This window comes from Ursus americanus, chromosome 7 (genome assembly GCF_024610735.1).
Source record: "Ursus americanus isolate L20-20 chromosome 7, mUrsAme1.1.p, whole genome shotgun sequence".
Classification (NCBI taxonomy): domain Eukaryota; kingdom Metazoa; phylum Chordata; class Mammalia; order Carnivora; family Ursidae; genus Ursus; species Ursus americanus.
In genome coordinates, this window is record NC_142133.1 from 22340431 (window position 1) to 22363211 (window position 22781).

At 42.3% G+C, this 22781-nt stretch overlaps 1 pseudogene; it reads left to right on the forward strand.

Moving 5' to 3' along the window:
* Positions 1 to 11401: 11401 nt before the first annotated feature.
* LOC123786112 (large ribosomal subunit protein eL27 pseudogene) lies at positions 11402 to 11734 on the forward strand (annotated as a pseudogene).
* The last annotated feature ends 11047 nt before the right edge of the window (positions 11735 to 22781 follow it).

The window sequence follows — 22781 nt, forward strand, 5'->3', positions numbered from 1 at the left end:
AATACCTACAATGCATCGTGCTCGTTCATGCTCACCCCCTGCCTGAATACTATTCCCATTTCATCGAGCTGGTTAACTCCTTTTAAAACTTTGATCAGACCTCATTTTCCACCAGGAAAATTTTTCCTCATCCAACCCAACCCAGACTGAATTAGGAGTGCCTGCTCTGTCTTCCTTCATCATTCTAGGGACTTATTACCCCTAGTCCATCGCACTGTCATTTTCAGTTTATAAGTCTATCTGATGACCTGTGAGTGTGATGAGGGCAAGGACTGGATCCTTCATCTCTGCATACACAGCATCTAGTGCAGGGACCAGCATATAGCAAATGCCCAATGAACAGCAAATGCATTAATAAGGAGATTAATGAAATTTAGCTTACATCTTGATTTTGGTGCAGAACATTTCTTCAGTCATTCCAGCAAGAAGAGTTAAAGAAGAAGAAGGAGGAAGAGGAGGAGGAGGAGAAGAGGAGGAAGAAGAGAACGAAGAAGAAAAGAAAAAAGAAAAAAAAAATCTGGCAGCACAGACTATACCATGTCCAAATTTTAGTTTGCAATGAGTGCTTTGTTCCCCGTGAACATTAATATCAGGGAAACCAAATACACATTTCTTAAAACATATAATAGTCATATTGCTCATTCCCTAAAGACTGTTCAACTGTACAGAATGATTGCATTCCTCTGAAATATGGGCGAAGTGTTAATGTTCTTGGTTGGCTTGAAACTCAAGAAATTCCTCTAACATCTAGATTGGCCATGTTCCTCGGGTGGATCTGCCAAAAATTCCTCAGATATCCCAGTCTGGGATTTATGGACTGAGAGGTTTATGATATTTCAGAGTGTAGAATGGGCTATTGTTTTACATATTAGACAAGTCAAGTAAACGCAATGAAAGCTGTGATTGGGCTCGGGGCCTAAAAACTGAATCAAATTGACAGCAGTCATTTTTCTATGCAAGTTCCAAGCAGGCTTAAACCGGACCAAATGCTAAGTGGTGATCAGATTGGGTTCTCAACAATGTTTCTTCCTACTTCTGAATTTGGCCTTGAGGCATGGCTCCAGGACAGAAAGGCAGAAAAGGTATTACTGATGAGAGGTTGAATGGTGAGGATATCTCCACGATGACGATTCCTGGTAAATAAGCGAAACACGCATAAATGTGAAACCCGACCTCAACAAGAGTTAAGGCAAAGGTAAAGAAGTACTCACCTAACCATCTTACGCATGTACAAGCTGGGGAGTGAAGTGAGGCCTATCATGAGGGCATTTGCCCACTCTCACACCAATGAGGACTCCTCACCCCTCCATCACTGCGCCCTGACCAGCAGGCTTATTTATACTGTCTCTGACTCCACCCATCTTCTTGAGCCGCAGCTGATTGGACCAGACATAGGCACCTGACTCAAGCAGCGCCAATCAGATGCTCTCAGTTTGGAACTGGGCAGTAGTTAAGGTAGTGCTCCCAATGAGGACCGGTGGGGCTGCCTGCCCAGCCATTTGGGGTGCAAAGGAGTGGGGAAGCAGAGAAAAGTGAACGGTAGGAAAAGAGAAGAGATAGAGTAAACTATCGAGGTGCGATGGGGGTTGGTGAGAAGAGATATCATTTCCTGACAGCTTTCCTGTTCCTGTTTTCAACCCTCTGGAGAGATCTGTATACATACTCTGGCTGAGTCTGGCCTACTCTTCATGACAGAATACCGTGTTTTTGCTCAGGCTGGTCTGGGTGGGTTTCTGAGGTCATAGGACTAGGATACTTGTGCTCTGGTATTCCAGCATGAAGTCTGGCTGCACTCCCTTCGTGCCTTTGGAAAAGGACAAAGGGTGCAACTGAGGCCCCGCTCGGGTGAGGGGCATTGCACTGCAGCAGTCGGGGTCCCCGGCCCTTGCTGGCTGGAGTTTTAGCTCTGAATACAGCCGGAGCTTGCGAGCTGTTGGTTAGTGGGGGTGTTAAGTAGTTCTTTAAAAAGGGAAGCATGGCACCGGGAATGATGACATCTGAGCATCAACAACACAAAATTAAGCCTGTGGAAAATTTCAATTATGATAGCTAACACAGGAAATTGCATTTATGTATGGAAACTAAATTTAGAAGCCTGGACAGATTGACAGGATCCTTCCTAAATCCATGTAAACAGCCCATGCCAGGTGCCAGGAAGTAACTGCGGGAGCAGGACTGGCTAGGACGGCAGGCCCCTTGGCTATCCTCGAAACTCTGAAGGAAAAAAAAGGGCTTTTCCCTAAGGCTAGTTAATTTTTCAGAAGTCTTATCCTCCAGGTTAAGAGAGAATTAACAGTTTTTGCAAGAATCATTTTCAAAGCTGTTGCTATTCTCTCCCTGCTTTGTGTTCGTAAACAAGGAAAGGGTGTGGTCAGGACTTGGATTTGCTCTGGGCAGTGTTTATGCAGCCCTAGCTGGCTGCCAGAAGCAGGACCCTGTGGAATACTGTGAGAGCGCGTGAGGGGAAATCTCTCAGGCTCCCTCCCTTTACCCACGGCGCCCCCCACTCTTAGGGTTCTCTCCTTCCCATGGTGTTTCTCTACCATTTCAAGTCCTAGGGACATGAAAACTGGAGTCAAACGCTGAGAAATGACAGTCATGGTGGTTCAGTAGGGAAAGGATGTGGGAGTCAGGCAGACAGGTTTAAAGCCCTGGTCCTATTACTGGTGCTTCTCTCAGCTCCGGACAGGAGGGTCATCTGCCCTGGGCGATGAGCTCTAGAAGGCCCTACTGTGGCCCTTCTCATGGCATGCTTCACCCTGTGGAGGCAAGAGTCCACTAGGTCAAAGGAACTTGCCCTCTAGAGCCTGTGTCTCCTTCTCTAGACTGCGTTCCAGGTACTGAGACATGAAGGTTCCCTGTGCCAGGGGCCCCGAGCCTGTTTGCAGGACCTGTGCAAGCTTCTTCCCAGGCGTGTCCTCCCAAGGGCACGTATCCCCTAGATTTCAGGGTGGTTTAGGGGCAGCTGTTCGTAGAGCACAGACAAGGGTTGAACAGTGTGTGCCAGAATATCTGTATATGAGTTTCAGGGATGGGACGGGAAGGGCAGCAGGCCAAGGACTGGGACATTACTCACTGTGCACTACCTCTTTCTGGCTCAGATCAAGAAGTCTGAAAAATCTAAATTTGAATCTGGCCTTCCAGGTTGTTATGAAGCAGGAGAAGAGGATATTTTATTTAACCGTAAGCTTGATATATAGTTTTTGCCATGGAATATGGGTCTCAACTTGTCCTCTTGCTGCAAGCCCCCTAAATGTTAGGAGTGGGCCACATTACCAGTTCAACACTGTGTGACCTTAGGTAACTTAGGTCAGGCTTCTGAGCCTCCGTATCCTTATCTGCAAAATGAAGGCAATAACAGTAGCAGTTATTTTGAGAATTTAAGATGTAGTTACTTTGGGGCTCCTGGGGGGCTCAGTTGGTTGAGCATCTGCCTTCTGCTCAGGTCATGATCCCAGGGTCCCGGGATCAAACCCCACATCAAGCCCCACATGGGGCTCCCTGCTCAGCGGGGAGCCTGCTTCTCCCTCTCCCTTTGCCCTTCCCCCTGCTTCTGCAATCTCTCTCTCTCAAGTAAATAAATAAAATCTTTAAAAACATGTAAAAAAAATAAACCGTAGTTAGTTCTATTATTGTTATGTGCCCTTTGGCAAGTTACTTAATCTCTCTGTGCCTCAGTTTTCTCATCTGTCAAATGGGAGGATGCTAATAGTATCTGTCTCCCGGGTTGTTATTAGTTAACGTATGTAAGGGTTTTAGAGCAGCGTCTGGCATGTCATAAATGCTGTGTAAATGCTGCTTGTTGTCGTCCACTGCCCATTATCACCACGCCCACCACCTGGCCTGGTGGAAAAGGGAAAGAGCACATGCAGTGTGTAGGTCACAGTGAGGCACACCTCTGCCACACTTTTGTTACTTTGAGACTTGCCTCATACACCAGTCTCATCCTGTGATTTCAAAATCCCCACCAGACTTGTTAGGAAGCATGAAGCCCGTTCCTGCTTCCAACTGAGACTGTCGCTTTGGCCAAGTGTAATCTGATGAATACAAACTAAGAGTCCTGTCCTGGGATAACCCTCATTCTTGTCTGTCAAGGGCTTTGAGATCCACTCAGAAAGGTGCAAAACAAATCTTGAATCTCTGGGCAGAGACACGGCGGTGGCAGCAAGGGAGGAATGGGGGAGGGATGTTGGCTCTTCTCCTGAGATCCACCGATTGCCATTTCTTGCTTAATGGAAGTTTCTCCGGCCCTGTGCATTGGCAGGCTGGGGTTTGGGAATTAACCTAAAATGTTAATTTTGTAAATATCTGGAGAAGGCTGATGCTCCGTCCGAGGGGACTAGATTGCGTAGAAAGGACCTGTAATCCACAGAGAACTACCGAATGGTTTTCCAACCACGAGCCCCATTTCTTTCTGCTACACAGCACTGCCTCTGTGGATCAGCGGCTCTTTCTTCTGCTTGGCACTCAGGCAGCCCACTCCCCATTTGCTTCAGCTTTGTAAGGGGTCAGCAACAGGCAGCTGAAATACTGCCGCTCTCCACCGCAGACACTGAAGAAGCATGCCAGCGAGGCCATTAGCAGAACATCCAGCATCGAACCCCAGCTCCTCACCTTTGTAGCATCCTCTCCCCAAGGAGTTTCTTCCTACGTCCCTGTGCTCTAGAAGCACATTTTATCTTAGGAACGTTCTATTCCTTCCTCACATTAAGGCATGAGTTACTAAGAACAGCTATTATATCAAGGTTTTATACTAAGAACAATATTATACCTCTCTCTCAAATTATTTTCATCTAAAAAAGCCTTAAGAAAGCTCTAAATGAAAGAAATAAGGCAATTTCAGACAGCAGTCAGCAGTCGTGGAGGGTTTTTGTCAGGGTGGGGGTCCTGGGGAATGGCCCGCCTATTCTAAAGTGCTTCTCATCTCATAATCCATTTATTCAGCCTGAATGAGTTTCCACTGTGCTTTCGGGTGTGCTATCAGGGACTGACTCCATAAATGTATTGGCATCACTGTGGTTCAGGGCTGGTTGCACAGCTCTTCCCCAGGGCTCATGGGCAGTGTTCACTAAATCCCCATGGCTGTGGTTTCCAGTGAGGCCTTTGCGGTGGAATTCCCTTCTCCTTATGGTCAACAGGTTTGAGTTGTACAGACAGTCATGACATGGTGCCCTGACCACCTTTTGTTTGTGTTCGGTGGTTCTGACACATGCATGCACTCCTACAGCATGGGAATGGAACGATTTTAACACATAGAGAAATGTTAGAACGAGGGAAAGCAGCGCCATGGTGTTGCCAATGAGGGTCCATGCTCTGATCGGCTTGAGTGGTGCCTTTGTTTTTAAGCTCATATTTGATACAGGATGTAAATACGTTACGTTGGTTTGCATGCTATGCTGAACACGCCCAGCAATACGTTGTAAACATCCTTGCGACATTTCTCAAAGGAAGTAGTTGCTATGTGTGACTAGTCACCATTTTTGCAAGAGTTAAACATCTGAGCTATTTAAATTCCTCTGCAAAGTATGAAACGCAAATTAAGTAATCATGGCATAATCACTCAAATCCAAAGAATGAGGAGTGCAGTGTTTGGTTGGTTGGTGGGTTCTTCCTCTAACTGGTGGGGTAGCAGGGGAGCATCAAATCTGATGGTCAAAATTCCGTCAAAACCTCTAGCCATTCAAAGTTTTTGGAGAGAAATGATATCCCTTACAGATGATCAGCTAGGATGAATATCCCTGTGGCACAAATCAACATGCACTTGACTGCTGTTTGCTGTGTACACAGAATGAGTGTGTAAGTCCAGGGCGTGGGGAGACCACTGTGTGAGTGTGTTATGGGTGTGTCTGTGAAGGAGCAGGAATATTTTTCTCAACATTCTGTTTATGAAGCCCCAGTTCGTTGTATAGTTGCTAAGGAGTGGAACCAAGGGATATGATAGTCAATACGTTTCGTCCAAAGACCTAGTTTTTAAATAAATTTATCAGTAGTGCAATAAACCATATTCCATGTGAGCTTTTCTCTGATCAAAAGAAGAGATATCGAAGGTTTATTTTTCACGAAGAAAAAATTTTGACTTCTCCGTAAACGTACCTTTGTTTATTTGTAGAGCTGTTTCCTATTTTTTCTTATCAAAATACTTCAGCTGTAGCTCAATAAATCGAGTAGGTATAAGAGGGTCTGTCCCAACCAAGTCAGATGAGTGTTTTTCACCACGGGCCTGAAGCAGATCCACTATGTTAGGAATTACAGCGCTTTAAAAAAATAAAAGGGAAAAGTATTTTTGTTCCTGTGAGTATCTCCTGTGGGAAAAAAAGGCAGATGGAAAGAATAGCAATGATGAAACAAAATTAATATATCTGTATTATATAACCACCAAAACAGCTGCCATGCAACATTTCTATGTTTCCTTTTACAAGTAACGTGCATTTTTTTCTTTGAATATGAGTTTATGCTTGAGTAGGTGGCAGCTTAGCCTTAAAGGCCTATGCTCAGATCATTGATTTCTGCCCCTTTAAGAAGGTTTTGTGTTTCTGTGCCCAGTACCATTATGTGCTGATTTCAGAGTTTAGCAGTCAGAAAGTGTATTTGTTTCTCTATTTCCTATTTTTTTGGCTGTACATGTTTATTTCTCTATTTCCGATTTCTTGGCTGTGTTGGGGGCTGGGGGTAGCTATCTTACTTTTGTCCTCATGGGTCACGTACATGTGTGAAATCAGATTCCTAGGAAATGTATTCTAATTCCCTCTAAGCAACATATGAAAATGCTTTATTATTGGAGACTGAATGTATTCCAGTTTGCTGACAAATCCAGCTCTGGGGTATTATCAAAAATTGGAGATTATTTTTTTCTCCTGTTTCTTTCTGGGGAAGAGTCAATAGTATTGAACAAGAAAAAAAAATTGTGTTCCTTTTAGGCCACAGAGCCAGTGTAGCCCTTAGGGGAGGTGAGAGAGTTAATCATGTGTCCTAAATTGAGCTGGGGACATGTACCTATTGCGTCCAGTTAACTAATCTTTAATTTTTGTACCAGGCACACAGCCAGCATGTCCACTTAGCAGGGAGAGATGATTAAGAAGAATGTTGTAAAAAAGCTGAACATAATTCACTATCACCAAATATAGGAGGCGTCTCTGAAATTGACCAATTTGCCCCCACAGAATGCAATGACATGATCCCAATTGTGAAAAAAAAAATAATCCAACTTGATTGGGATAGGTGAGGCAAAGCAAAAACAAAAAAACTTTGGCCCACAAGTCATTTCCGTTTGGAAATATTTCTAAAGATTGAACTTAGGCCGGCGGTGCCTGTAACAACGCGATCTGCACGCTGCCACGAGCAGCCACGGCGCTGAACCCAGAAGCTCAAGGTGGGAGAAAATTCAGTGGACAGAGTCGACCTTCTGAAGATGCTCTTCTCAGAGCTTCCTGAGACTTTCCAGAGGGATGGTTTCCAAACTATGTTTAGCCAGAGGGGAAAGAAAAGATTTTGCCAGCTGTAAACACTGGATTTGATTTTCTGCAGCCTATTTCCAGCATCAGAACAATTTCTGCTTCTACCTTATAACCCACCACAGCCCAGGATTTTAAGAATTTTATCTGAAAGTATCTCAACATAGTTTTTTTTTAAAAAGAAAATTAGCACAGAGAAAATATTTTTTTAAAAAACTACTTTCCAATTATACATAGTGTCCAGTGTACATGTTATAGACATATAACTTGTATTTTATTCACACATAGAGATTTGAATCAAGTAGGTGCCCTGTCCCTATTCCCTGTATGGAAAGTTCCAAGAGAAGGATCTACACATGGCTTTTTTTCCAGGTATGTGTAATCTCTGGAACACGTTTCACAGGATGCTACTCAGATGCTTCAATTAATGGGACAAAACAATTATTACACCTGCAGAAAACAAATGGCTATGGGGCTCCTGAGCGGCTCAGTCGGTTAAGTGTCTGCCTTTGGCTCAGGTCATGATTTCAGGATCTTGGGATGGAGCCCCACATCAGGCTCCCTGCTCAGTGGGGAGTCTGCTTCTCTCGCACCCTCTGCCCCTCCCCCTGCTTGTGCTCTCTCTCTCTCTCTAATAAATAAAGTCTTTAAAAAAAATAAATTAAAAAAAGAAAAGAAATGGCTAATTTATTTAACATAAAAATGAGTGTTACAAACCAGTAAGAAAAAGATAAACAATCCTGTGGAAAGTAGGCAAAGGATACACACAAATAATTCAGGAAAAACAAACAAACAAAAAACCCAGGAAGTAGACATACAAAAATATACTTAACCTTGCTCATGGTTTAAAAATTCCTGGGTGGCTCAGTCTGCTTAGCATCTGCCTTCGGCTCAGGTCTTGATCCCAGGGTCCCGGGATCCAGTCCAGCATCGGGTTCCCTGCTCCGCGGGGAGCTTGCTTCTCTCTCTCCCTCTGCCAGCTGCTCTCCCTGCTTGTGCATGCTCTCTCTCTCTCTGACAGATAAATAAATAAAATATTTTTTAAAAATTCTAGGGATGATGATATAGCAATTTTCACTTTCAGTTGGCAAAATCAAAAAGCGGGATGGTAAAACCAGGCGAAGATGTGAGGAAACCGTTACTTTCACACATATTCATTGAGTGTGTTAATTGATACAGCGTTTGGTGGTGGCAGTTTTGCAATGTCAAAGTTGATCCAGAAACGTCACTTCTGGGAATGTAATCTATAGAAAAGCTCACAGAAGTACACAAAGACAAAAACGTACGTGAATGATGATTGCAGCATAGTTCCCAACAGCTGACAACTGGAAACAAACCACGGAAAAGAATGAGGTAGAGACACAGGTCCTCACGTAGAGTGTTCCAAGACGCAGTCGAAAGGAAAAAGGGCCAGTTACAAAAAAGCGTGTAGAAAAGGATTCCATTTTTGTTCTGTGTGAAAGAAGAAAAATGTGACGGCATATACACTAAAATGTAAATGCTGGTTGTTTCTGGGAGTTGGCGTCTGGGAGCACCTTCCGTCTCTACCTTCCGTATATCTGTCATGTTTGATCCCAGATGAAAGGTAAAGTAAAAATAGTTTTAAAAAATCACAGTACGAACATCACTTATGTAGTTTTCTTGCCAAACGTGTTAGTTCTGAATCTAAACATGAGGAAACAACCGCATAAATCCAGGAAACAACCGCATAAATCCAGCTTGTGTGATGCTCTGTAAGAGAGCCAGCCTGGACTCCTCAAATTTATCGATGTTAGGAAGAATGAAAAGGGGACTCTTCTAGAGTAAGAATAACTGAAGAGAGCCGACAACTAAGGGCAATATGTGAATCTTGATTGGATCCTACATGCATAAAAAAAATTATAAAGCGGGGCGCCTGGGTGGCACAGCGGTTCAGCGTCTGCCTTCGGCTCAGGGCGTGATCCCGGCGTTATGGGATCGAGCCCCACATCAGGCTCCTCCGCTATGAGCCTGCTGCTTCCTCTCCCACTCCCCCTGCTGTGTTCCCTCTCTCGCTGGCTGTCTCTATCTCTGTCAAATAAATAAATAAAATCTTTAAAAAAATGATAAAGGAAGTTTTAAGACATAATTGCCTTGGTGAATCCAGGTAAAAGAATAGCATTTCTAGAATGATATTTTGGGAAATGCTGGTATAGGAAATGCCCCATTAACTGAAACGTATTGTACCCCTTTATGCTAGCTCTTCCCATGGATACATTATCTCATTTAATCTTTGTTATTTATTGGGAAAAAAAGATGGTTTCCTTTTGAAGCTAAGATTATTACTATGATTGCTGAGGGATACCAATACATTCAATTCTAGAATATCTTACTGAGTTATAGATTTCCAATCAGTGCCTAGATGCCACCTAGGGTCTACTACAAAGTTAGGGAATTTCAAAGCTGGAGGATATCTTTGATGTTACATGGGATCAACCCTTATCATTTTACCAAAGAGCAAAGGGCCCTAGATGGGTGAGGGACTTACCATAGTTAACTCAAAAGAGCACTGGTTTTGGAAATCTTGCCCCTAAGTTTAGAATTCATACAATAAAACCATTAAGATGTATTCAACACTTGCTAAACATCACCAGTGGAGTCGGCATCATAATGGCCTGCCCTGAGATGAGCCCCTTCTGCATGGAAAGAGGCTTACCACTGAGGGAGGAATTGTATGATAATCCTCAAGGAGCAAAGAGCCTCAGACTCCCAGCACTGTAATAATGCAGGCAGTCTGCCGAGTCCCGGCCGAACCAAGACATGCCCTTTGCTTGACTTTTTTATTACATAAGAAAGCACAAGGAGTTCAAGCCAACACTTTTTTCTCCCTAAAAAAAAAAAAAGAAAAGAAAAAGAAAAAAGAAATGACCGCTTATGGAAGATGGATAACAAGAGTCCTGAGTCCTTTACTTCTCTTCCTGATGAACATTTCCTCGCAGCACATTCCCAGCAGGACTCATCCCATCTGGTAGAATGATGGAAGAGAGATTAAATCACTTTTCCTTTATAAAATGTGCAGAATGACGTTTCCCATTTTCTCTCTCTCTCTGAGAATCGTCTCCTGACCTGCACAGCAGAGTTCAGGAAATCAAAACGCTCTTCTCCTTGACTGGTTTATCAGGAAAATGATTCCCCTGACTGGCTTATGTCTGCTCCTCAGGGGCCAGTGGAAGTCCCACACTGGTGATGGTGACACCGTGACTTCTCCTTGCGGTGGGCCAGATACTGGGGGCAGGGCTGGCAAAGGGCTTGAGAGGGCACAGGGAGCCGCAAAGGTGTCCAAGGCCAAAGTCTGCAGAGGTATGCAGCGTCTACGTATCTGGAAGAACACATGCAGTGTGAAGTCCGGAGGCTACTGAAATTGGAGTTGCTAAGTTGAGGGTGTGGATATGAACAGAAGTGGGCTTGTAGCCCAGGCAAGTCAGGACCGGGCAAGAGGGTCTCTGGAGGAAGCCCCAGATTCCAGCTGGCAGGTGCATCTCACCACGTGTGGTTGGCGGCGCCTGGTGTTTTGAAGTGACTGAAGTGGCCAGGATCAGCGCACCTGGAAAAGCCACTGGTCCGCGAACAAAACTAAGAGCACCAGGGTCTGAGTTAGGTCTGAAGTGAAAACTGGATCCCGACATCCAAAGAGGTCAATAGGGTGTAAAGTCAAGGACAAAGCCATTGTTGGTCCAATAAGCATGTTTGGCAAATCAAGGGAGGAGCAAGAACGCCAGCGTGAAGCCAGGGAGAGCAGGCGGCCATGGTGGTCAGTGTCTGAGGAGTGCGGTACAGCGCTGGGGTGGGAGGGGCTAGAATGATTCCAGGACTAAGGAGTGGATGGGACAGCCACTCTTCATTCTGTTCCTGCACTCTGAATGAGACATGGCTTGTGCCATTAGAAGTACCACCAGAACTTTCTGCCGTAGGCTTGAGTGGCTGGTATCAAGATGGGCAAGTTCATGAAACGCTGGAAGGTGGTGCTGGTCCTGGCTGGATGCTACTCCGGACACAAAGCAATCATCATGAAGAATATTGATGATGATACCCCAGACCATCCTTACAGCCATGTTCTGGTGGCTGGAATTGACCGCTAGCCCGGCCAAAATGACAGCTGCCATGAGTAAGAAGAAAATCGCCATGAGGTCAAAGATCAAGCCCTCTGCAAAAGTTTATAACTATGATCACTCATGTCCACAAGGTATTCTGTGGATATCCCCTTGGACAAAACTGTCATCAATAAGGATGTCTTCTGAGACCCTGCTCCTAAATGCAAGGCCTGACAAGAGGCCATGGTCAAGTTCGAGGAGAAGTATAAGACCGGCAAGAACAAATAGGTCTTCCAGAAGCTGCAGTTTTAGATGTTTTGTTTCACTCATTAAAAATAGCACAGAAAAAAGTATCACCAGCATGACTATAGTTAATAACACTGTATTACATATTTGAAATTGCTAAGAGAGTAGATCTCAAAAGTTCTCATCACAAGAAAAAAATTTTGTAACTATGAACAGTGACAGATATTAATAGACTTATTGTGGCAATCATTTTGCAATATATATTTGTATAAAATCATTACAATTTCATATATTGAAACTAATATATGTTATATGTCAATTTTACCTCAATAAAAAAAAGGTAGTACCAGTAACTTTGTTTACTCTGTTGCCTTGCAATTAATTGAGAATATGAAGGAGAAAAGAGAACTTTGCTTATGGGGAAGAATATGTTTGTGTTGACAGAAAGTACTACTGGGGACTTGCAGAATTTCAAACACACAGGCATTCCTAAGGGAATATGCTGGGGCAGTAGGATGTGGGGAATATGGCCCAAAGTTGTTCTATGATCAGCCATACTGAGTTCTCCAAGTGACGGGTTAGGGACTATGGGTCTGGTTGAGGCGCTCTCTCTAGAAAAATCTTGTAAGAATGCACACATTTTGGGGAGGGGGGTAATGTTAACACACTGGAGAGTCCTAACAGCTCAGTTCAGATACATCTATGCTTATGCCTGGAGGGAATGGAATGAGGCTGCTAGGGAGCTGGGAAGGCTAGTTTCCCCGCACAGATGCCTGAGGACACTGGGCACCCACAGGGCGGGGGGGAAAGGTAGAGTGAACTGTGGGGATGGTCCAGCATCTGCACAGAGAGGAGGGTAGGGAACGGGGTCCAGTTTACAGGATGCCAGTATACCTATCTTTACCCCAACTTCTACCACACTAGGTCAACTTTTGTCTATCTTGCACATAGGGTTTCTGGGATTTTCTTTCATTTGGCTTTAGACCTTTTGAAAACCATCACCTTATATCAACCACACTATGGGCTGTCCATGTTCTTGGCTCTGTGCTGGATCTATCTTGGTTATATCATGTAGGACACCCTCCTCAAGGAGTTCCCAGTCTCTCTGGAAATTCCAGTTTTATGTAATGGTATAAAGGGGAAAACCAAATAGGGTGGGACTTAAGTGCTAAGTGATATGTTGGGGGTACAAGTGACTCACAGATTTGAGGGAAAAAAAGATTCCTAGGTTTTAGGGGGTAAGGAGCCACGTCAAAAGATATTGAAACCTCTACCTGAAAAAAGCGATATTTGTGCAGAAGTTTAAAAGGAGGAGAGGATTTGAGTGAGTGGGGAAGGCATTCCAAGCTGTGGGGAGAGCCTAAACAAAGGTATAGAGATAGGAACACTCCAGGCCAGTTTGGGAAACAATAAATAGAGAAAACATATGGATGACTGACAGTGTTTTCCATTTTTTAAATTACTTATTCAGACAATATCCTCAGCAAGAACAATTTCCTGTGGTTTATAAATAGGTCCCAGTTATTTTAGTGGAACATAATGCTGATGATCATTCATGGAATGTTCCACAGAGACTTTAGTTTTCCGAGGACCAGGAGAAAATGTATAAATGTGTAAGAAATGGTCCAGAACATGAAACACCATTAATAAAAATTGAATACCAAGTTTATGCAGAAATTAAGGTTCCTAACCAGGTACTTGGATTTGTTCCTGATTCATGATGCAAAGTGCCCAAGGCTTCAGATGACATGTACAGCTCTGGATATGAAAGAACGAGAATAGGAATGGGGGATAATAAAACAGGGACAAGAGATGAAGTCATTTGTCTGAGCTCATAGGATGGGTGGTGGCAAGGTTATAATTCAGGACACCAGTCTCAAGTTTCCTTTCACCCAATATTTCCTACACAATTCCGAAACCAAAAAGCCACTAGGATGGTACAGAATCCCAGTTCCAGTGATTCCTAAGATGGGAAAATTTTCACGAGGCTGGTATGTTTCATAGGTTCGGGATCTCAGTTGCCCATGCTTGAGAAACATCCCAATGCATATGACCAGGTTATAGGGTATGCAAAAGAAAGTAGATATTTATGTTCATTAGGTTATGCATGGATTTGTATTTTATTGCAATTAGCATCATTCTCAGCTTTCCTGTGCTGTTCAATTTTCAATGTGTTTCACTAGCATTTGTAGCTCTATTTTGTTTATTTTGGCCTAAGAAAGATTATGAGTGACTACATCTTTTTTATTTGTGTTTTTCCTTTGGGTTCCTCTTCCCATAGACTTAGGGCAAAAGAAGTGACGGTTATCCTAAATATTCTACCTTCCAGTCAGAGTGAGGGTAAAAGAGGGAGTTTGGACTTTACCCACAGCCTTGAGTCATCAAAATTAAGTTTCAGAGCAATAGGAGCAGCAGCAGCAAAGTACTTTGTTATAAAAACTTTCTTAGGAAACGTATCCAGCAGTTAATCTTGCCTATATCTGAAGAGACCCTATCAAACATCTCTAAAAGTATGAAATGGCACAACTACTAGTAATTTTACAGGTTTTTGCAAGAACTTGGAGTTGTATCTAAGCCTCCACCCACACCCCAGCTCTCAAAATAAGAATGAATGTTATGAAGTCGTCCTCTCATTCTTATAGTTGGGTGATTTTATGGGGTAATAAAACCAGCACCGACAGCATTTCTGGCCATTCCAATAATCCTCCCACAAATTAAAAAAATACTTCTAGAATTGAAAAGGAAGCTCCATTCAACTTATCAAATATAATAACGATTGCTTAGAAAAATGTCCTTTGACAGGCAGAATTTGTAGCCAGTAAAAGGGTATTATTTGCACAGACTGCTCAAGATTTGCAGAATCCTTTCTTAATGACAAAGGTTTTCCTTGGTTTACCCATGTCATATGTGTAAGTTTTACATTTCATGAGACAGTTTGAAGGAAAGGGTGAAGGTATTTATGTATTTATTTAAGACCAGGAGCAAGGTGGGGAATAGGGGCAGAAGGAGAGAGAGAATCCCAGGCAGGCTCCATGCTCATCATGGAGCCCAATGAGGGGCCCAATCCCACAACCCTGAGATCAAGACCCCAGCTGAAATCAAGAGTTGGACGCCTAACCAACTAGGCCACCCAGGGGCCCCGAAGTTATTCCTTTTGAACATACTCTCTTTAATGGTGATACCATAGCAACATCAGACTATAAATCACCAGCTAATCAGAAATTAAGTTCACAGGCATAACCTAAAAAGCATGGCCAGCATATACTTTTTAGTTCCCAACATCCCAACATCTTTACCTTGGGGCATGAAAGAATTAGAATAGAAATTGGGAGATTTCTGCTTTAGAAATCAAATCAGGTTTTCCCATTTTGATACATAAAACAAACAAGTACAAAAACCAAAACCAAAACCAAACAAAACATATCAGTTTTCTGAGATATGGAAGTTTGGGTAGCTTCTTTTCTGTGCAGTCCTCAGAAAGTAAGATTCCAGCACTCTTCATATTTAAACATTATAGATTTGTAAACAGTGTGTGTATGCCCAGCTGATCAGGAAACACAGATTTCCTTCCTTTCTTTCTCCAGTATGTTCTATTCAGGCTTTCCCAAACTGTATTCCTCCCAGCACCATTTCCACTGAATGTGACTTGAACAAAGGGCTTGGGAATGATGGGAGAAGAGAGCATCATGGGAAGATTAGTTTTGGAAATGTGAGACGTAACATCTACCTCTTGGTTGATTTATGAAGCATGCAAATATATTAAAGTCTCTGAGAAAATCTGCCATCAAAGTAAGGTCTAACTTTGTTTATCTTAGCATTTCCCAAGCTTCGTTGACCACAAACGCCATTCCCCTCTAGGCTACGCATGAGTATTCTGTGGGCTATATTTGGACAAATGTCAGCCTGTGCACAGGCACTGGCTTTCATCCAGACACAGGCCTTGGAGGCTCTCTTTGCCACTTGACAGCTTGGAGAGTCTGAGCAAGTTACCTTCCCACTCGGAACCCTAGTTCCCCATCTGAATTATGTGGAAAATAATCTCTCTCTTACATGATTTTTTGAAGATAGAGTATATGCTCAATAAACATTTATTTCCTTCTGTTTATAAACACGGTAGTATAAATCTTTCCGTGTTTCAACATGCATCCCAATATCCTCTCTAATAAGATTATCTTTTTCCAGTCTCATCTCCCAAGAACACGGGAAGTGTTAACACTGCTTTAGAGTCAGACGTGTAGAATGTAACCTTACTGTATGCCTTAGGCCTTGAGGCGAGTTATTGACTCTCTCTGCGTCTCAGTGTCCCCACCTGTGAAATGGGGATAATAATGGTACTTGCTTCACAGGTTGTGAAGAATTAAAGGCTAGTATTGATAAAGCACTAAGAATAACACCTGGCGTAGGGTAAGTGTTTAATACTCTTATTAAAGCTACTAGTAGGACACCTGGGTGGCTCAGTTGGTTAAGCATGTGCCTTTGGCTCAGGTTGTGATCCCAGAGGCCTGGGATCAAGCCCCACATCAGGCTCCGTGCTCTGCAGGGAGTCTGCTTTCCCCTCTGCCCCTGCCCCCACTTGTTCTCTCTCTCTCTCTCTCTCTCTCTTTAATGAATAAATAAGATCTTTAAAAAAAACATAAAGCTACTAGTAGTCTCATTTTCTAATCATATGCTGTGCTCCAGCCACACCAGGCTCCTATACCCACAACTGTGCTCTTGCCTTTCCTCACCTTTTCTTCCCGGTGAAATCCTATCCATCCTTCCAGGCCTGCCATGAATGTTACCTCCTTGATGAAGTCTGTCCAGATTTTCCCTAACCAGGTATCTTCCTGCTCCAGGGGATCCCCTGTTCCAAGGGGCTTTGTAGTCCCCTCTTGGCTCTTACCCTGTTTGACTTTGTGTTCAATGAGTTTTATATTCCTGGAGGAGCAACAGACACCCCCCTACACCCCCCCACATCCCCCCTCCCCCACTCAGCACTCAGTTGTGTGATCTAGCAGGTACAACTTCAGGCTGAGAATCTGTAAACCTATTCTGGTCCCAGGCCAACCACTCTGTAACCTTGGGCAAGCCACTTTACAGGAGCTTTGGTTTCCCCTTTCTTAAAACAGTGGGTTGGATTAAGCCCGCTCTAAAGCCACTTCTATCTCTACCTTTCTATAAGTCCAGTAAACACCCCTTGGGCTGCCATCTAGAAGCCTGTGGAACTTCAAGGAAATAGAAGAAACGAAGTTTGAGCCAGAAATGTCTGATCAGAAATAGTTGTTTTCACCGTTTATAAAAACAAAAGACTGAAACAACCCAAATAAATAAAGTGTGGCGTATCACGAAATACTATGCAGCTGTAACAACAACAACTAAGAATAAGGAAAGCTGATGAGAAATGATCTGTAGGACGCATTAGGTGAAAAAAAGCAAGGTGCAGGCCAGTGTTTGTAGAATGCTCCCTGTTGTATGCTAAAGAGAGAGAAATTACAAGAATATGTATTTGATTTTGTTTATATATGCCTAAACAGACACGGGGCAGGTGCACAAGAAAATTTTAAAATGGTTACCTATAGGAAATGGGGTGGGGTATGGGGTGGGTGGGGACAGGGTGAGAGTGAAAATTTCAATGCATTCCTTTTAATGCCATTTTGATTATTTATTTATTTAGTAATTTTGACACCCAATATGGGGCTCGAACTCACGACCCCAAGGTCAAGTCACATGCTCTTCTGACTGAGCCAGCCAGGCACCCTTACCATTTTGAGTTTTTAATTACGTGAATGTATTGCTGAGTCAAAGAAAAAGTTAAAAGAGAAACCTCTGACTGTGACAATGACTTTTAACAAAAGCAGATGTTTATCTTATTTGTTTGCAGTTTTCAGTGAGGCTAAGGTTGAACTAAGGAATGATGTACTCATTTACTGTTGCCGCTCTGTACCGGAACATGAACCCCTCTGGCATGCTTGTCATCGGAAAGGTGAAACTTTGGCCGTTTAGGTATTCTTGGAGTTTTCTTCTCAAGGCAGCCATCTTGATTCCCCAGTTCATGGCACCTGATGCAGTGTTGCTTAGCAAACAGAGGCTTCCGTGCACCTGGGATGTAGCCGGTGGTCATGGGAAAGGTCTCGGGGTGATCTTTCTGGAGGATCTGGAGAATTCTATTGAGGAGGAAGGGAGGGGGCAGCCTAGCAAATTCTCAAACCCTCTAGGAAGGCGAATGAACAGAGGAGCAGAGGACTCAGAGCTCTGAGTCTCCTTTCAAGGATGGTTAAAGATGATAGCTAGCATCTACGCCCCAACAACTAAGGCGCGGTTCAGGGAAATCTTTCAGACTTTTCCAGCTTGCCCACAGAATCGACCTCCCGGGGAGCATCAACCTTCCTCCCAAATGGGTGAAACGTTCCTCTCAAAGTTAAGTAACCCACCACTTTAAGAAACTTAGACCTGTAAATATTTTTGTTTCTACCACAGTCTTGCAGCCATGAGAAACCCAGTGTATGGCATTCTCAGCTTGCTTTGGTCCAAGGTCCCGTTCGGAGAGAATTGTGAGATTAAATTACTTGCAGCTGAGGCAGGCCCGCACTTAGCCAGCATCCGCGGCATCAAACCCCAGCACTCCCGCCTGGCCGCTCCTGGGAAGGCTTTAGAAGAGCTTTTCAAAGCAGACCTCATAAAAACAAACACCCCCACCACTACCCCCATCTCCTGTCCCCTTTTAAAAACAAACAACAATACCGCTCTGTTCGCCAAACACAGGGGGATTTTCTGTTTCAAGTATTTTTTCTTATTTCATATTGGCAGCACTTGTTAAGGAACCGATGACTTTCAAGTTGAATGAACTTTGAAACATAAGCACATAAGAATCTAGGTACTTAAAACTTCCTCAAACTTAGATACATCCTTACAGGCTTCATCTAAAAAAGTTTCTTTAAAGTTTTATTAAAATTATTTTAGTTAAAAAAACGATACCTTTGACCCCATATCTTGAGTCATTAAGTTTGCTTTTAAAGCTAGTAAGTAAAATATCTTAAGATCTTATTTCCCTTTTCAGACTTAGAAACAAACTTAGAAACTTGGGTTTGAATTCTGTTTTCATCACTTACTAGCTGTTAAGACCTCAGACAACTAACCCAATCGATTTGTAACCTCAATTTCCTCATTGGTAAAACGGTGTAATAATAGTATAAAAAGTACGTGTAATAAACAGAGAAGTAATAATAAAATGAGTACATGTACTTATCAAAATGCCTACAGATAAACATGAGTGACAAAAATAACAGTGTTAAAACAACAAAAAATTATTATTCCTTGGGGCTCCTGGGTGGCTCAGTCAGTTAAGCGACTGCCTTCTTGATCTCAGCTCAGGTCTTGATCTCAGGGTGGTGAGTTCAGGCCCTGCATCAGGCTCTGTGCTGGGCTTGGAGCCTACTTAAAAAAATCTTTTTATTATACTTCTATCTCATCTGGGGGGAATGCTTACTAACCGAAATTGAGCAAATACAGTATTTTCTCTTTTTTGTGATTCTTTAAGGGTTCCAATTTCAGTCTTAAATAAATGCTTATCATTAAAATTGAACTCTTGTTTGGTCTAGCCTGTGTATAAAAGAAAAAACCCAAGAGGAGAACCCAGCGTGCCAGCCATGAGAAGCAAGCAAGGAAAGAATTTCATTGCCTCCACAGCTGATGTTTAGATAGTCTTAGTGTTTCATCGTCACGCCCTGAGAAGGAGATATAGCCTTTATGCTGTGACCGGGCATCCGCACCCACTGAGAATCTGAGGGCATAGGATGGGAAATGAGGAGAGTCCAACACCGGAAATATAATTAGGGGACAAAGCAGACAAGATCTAATCACTTAATCCAGACCCAAGGGTTTCTCCTCGAACTAGTGGCATGTTAAATTTTTCTGACCTCTGTGGGGAAGTGATTTTTCTTTTTCTCTTTGTTGTTCACCCATCAGCCTATGAATTTCGGCAATTTCTCGAATGAATTCTAGGCATGAATCTAGCCCACTTCTGGAATCCTTTACATAGCGTGGCAAACTATGTCACATTGGTGGGGTGGGGTTATCTTGATGCAAGGGTCCTCTGTTATTGCCAAGGTCATCTTTGGACTTTCGAAAGAATGACACCAGTCATGAAAATACTAGCCATGTCTGCCTTCTGCTCACAAAGAGCACCATGGCTTGCCACCCACAGATGCCAAGGCCATTGTGATGGAAGCGCTACGGAAAGCCCGGACGTTGGAAACTTGACCTCACTTTGGATTCTTGCTTGGTAGCATATTCCAAATTCTAGTTGCTTTTCTTCAGTTTTCCTGAGCCTAAATAGTGAGGATGCCAGTTATTGGAGTCCCCATTGACAATTTCTGGAACAAAGTTGTCCAATAGAAATAGAATGTGAACCACATACGTAATTTAAATATTTTGCAATAGCCTTATTTGAACAAATAAAAAGAAATGGCGAAATTAATTTTGAAAATAGGTTTTATTTAACCCGTTATATCCAAGATTATATCATTTTAACATATATTGGATATTTTAAAAATGGAAATATTTTACGTCTTTTTTTTTTTAACCAAGGCTTTGAATCTGGTATGTATGTAGATTTCATGAAATTTAGAGTTAAAGCAAGTAGATTCAAATATACAAGTTGTTCCAAACATAGCTAAACATTTTCTAATGACTGAAACCAAGAGCCAATTTTTAAATTTAAATCTCACTTCATTAAAATTAAGTCAAATTAGAAATTCAGTTTCTCTGTCACTCCAGCCACATTTCTAGAGGCTACTGTATGGGACAGCGCAGGCTGAGAAGATGAAGAAAGAGTGCACAAAGTTTTATGGAGGGCCAACACCCTCAGGGTTCTTCCCACCCTCATCCTCAGTTGGTACATGCCGAAGGGAGGTTCCAGCAGCCCGCCCCCCTCATTTCTTGTTTGTTCCCAATAATAAGGACTCAGAATCACTTTTGTATTTCTGTGGTGGGATAATTAGAATCAAGCCGTCTGAAAATAGACAAGTAAAATAGTCAGCTTATACATGAGAGGTAAATTGTGACAAACCCTTTTTCAAGAGGAGCATGTAGGAAAGTTTTAAAGAACATGCAGGGATGCCTGGGTGGCTCTGCTGGTTAAGCGGCTGCCTTCGTCTCAGGTCATGATCCCAGGGGTCCCCCATCAGGCTCCTTGCTCATCAGCGAGCCTGCTTCTCCCTCTGCCTGCTTTGCCTGCTGCTCCCCCCTGCTTTTCACTCTCTCTCTCTCTGATGAATAAATAAATAAATAAATAAATAAATAAATAAATAAATAATAAGCAAATAAATAAAATCTTAAAAAAAAAACATGCAGAAGCTCATTTACCTGATCTGACAAGTGGTTGGTTGTTAATTGAAAAATGATGTTAAATGAGGACTAAAAAAGACTTTCACTTTTGAATTATAATTTTTTTTTAAAGATTTTATTTATTTATTCGACAGAGATAGAGACAGCCAGCGAGAGAGGGAACACAAGCAAGGGAGTGGGAGAGGAAGAAGCAGGCTCCTAGTGGAGGAGCCTGATGTGGGGCTCGATCCCATAATGCCGGGATCACGCCCTGAGCCGAAGGCAGACGCTGAACCGCTGTGCCACCCAGGCGCCCCTTGAATTATAATTTTTTAATTGAGGTGAAATTCGGATAACATAAAACTATTTTAAAGCAAACACTTCAGTGGCATTTAGTATCTTCATCATGTTGTGTAATTACCACCTCTATGTAGTTCTAAAATACTTTCATCACCCCCAAATAAAATTCCATACCAATTAAATGGTTATACCCCATTCTCTCCCCTGCTCCTACCCCAGTCCCCGGCAACCAACAACCTATGTTCTGTCTCTATGGATTTATCTTTTCTGGATATTTCATATAAACAGAATCATATAATAAGTGACCTTTTGTGTCCGTTATTTTTTCCCCCACATTGTAACATGTATCATTGCTTCATTCCTTTTATGGCTGAATACGATTTCATTGTACATATATATACTATATTTTGATTCATCCATTGATGGACATTTGGGTTGTTTCTAACTTTTGAATATTGTAAATAGTGTTATTATGAACATTTGTGTACAAGTGTTTGTGTACCTGTTTGCAGTTCTTTTGGGCATATACCTAGGAATGGAATTGCTGGATAACATGGTAATCCCATTTAACTTTTTGAGGGACTACCAAACTATTTTCCATTACATCTGCACCATTTCACATTTCCACCAGCAATATATGAGGCTTCCATTCCTCCACATTCTTGCTGATACTTGTTACTTTCTTTCTTTTTTTAAAAAAATTAAAGCCATCCTAGTGGGTGTGAAATGGCATTCAGAATGGTTTTGATTTGCATTCCTCTAATGACTAATGATGTTGAACATATTTTCATGTGCTCAAATGCCATTTGTATATCTTCTTTGTAGAAAATTCTGAGTCCTTTGCCCATTTTTGAATTGGGTTGTTTCTTTGTTGTTGAGTTGTAAGAGTTCTTTATATATTATGGATACTAGACCCTTATCAGAGGTGTAATTTACAAATATTTTTCTCTTATTCCCTAGACTGCTTTTTCACTTTCTTGATAATGTTTTTTGATGTACAAAAGTTTTTAATTTTGATGAAATCCAATTTGTCTATTTTTATTGTTGTTACTCATGCTTTTGGTGCCGTAGCTAATAATTTATTGCCTAATCCTTGAGACATATTTTGAAAAAAAATAGACTTTTATCTGGAAAAAGACATAAAATTTTACTTTACTTGAAACTTATAAATGTACATTCACCTGGTAACCTGTTGATAGTCAAAGTGTTTCTTCCAACATGTTTACTGAGTGAAAGACCACTTTGTTTTTGCATAAGCCAAAGCTATCTGATACACTTTGATTTCTTTTAAGTTGACTAAGAACTTAGAGACACTAGCAAAGCAACTTGACTCTGGGTATTTCGAGGTTTTTATAATCTCCACTCCTCCTTAAATTTTATTGTTATCTTGCCCACCTATAATTTGATGGTAATATTTTTAGCCTTTAATCAG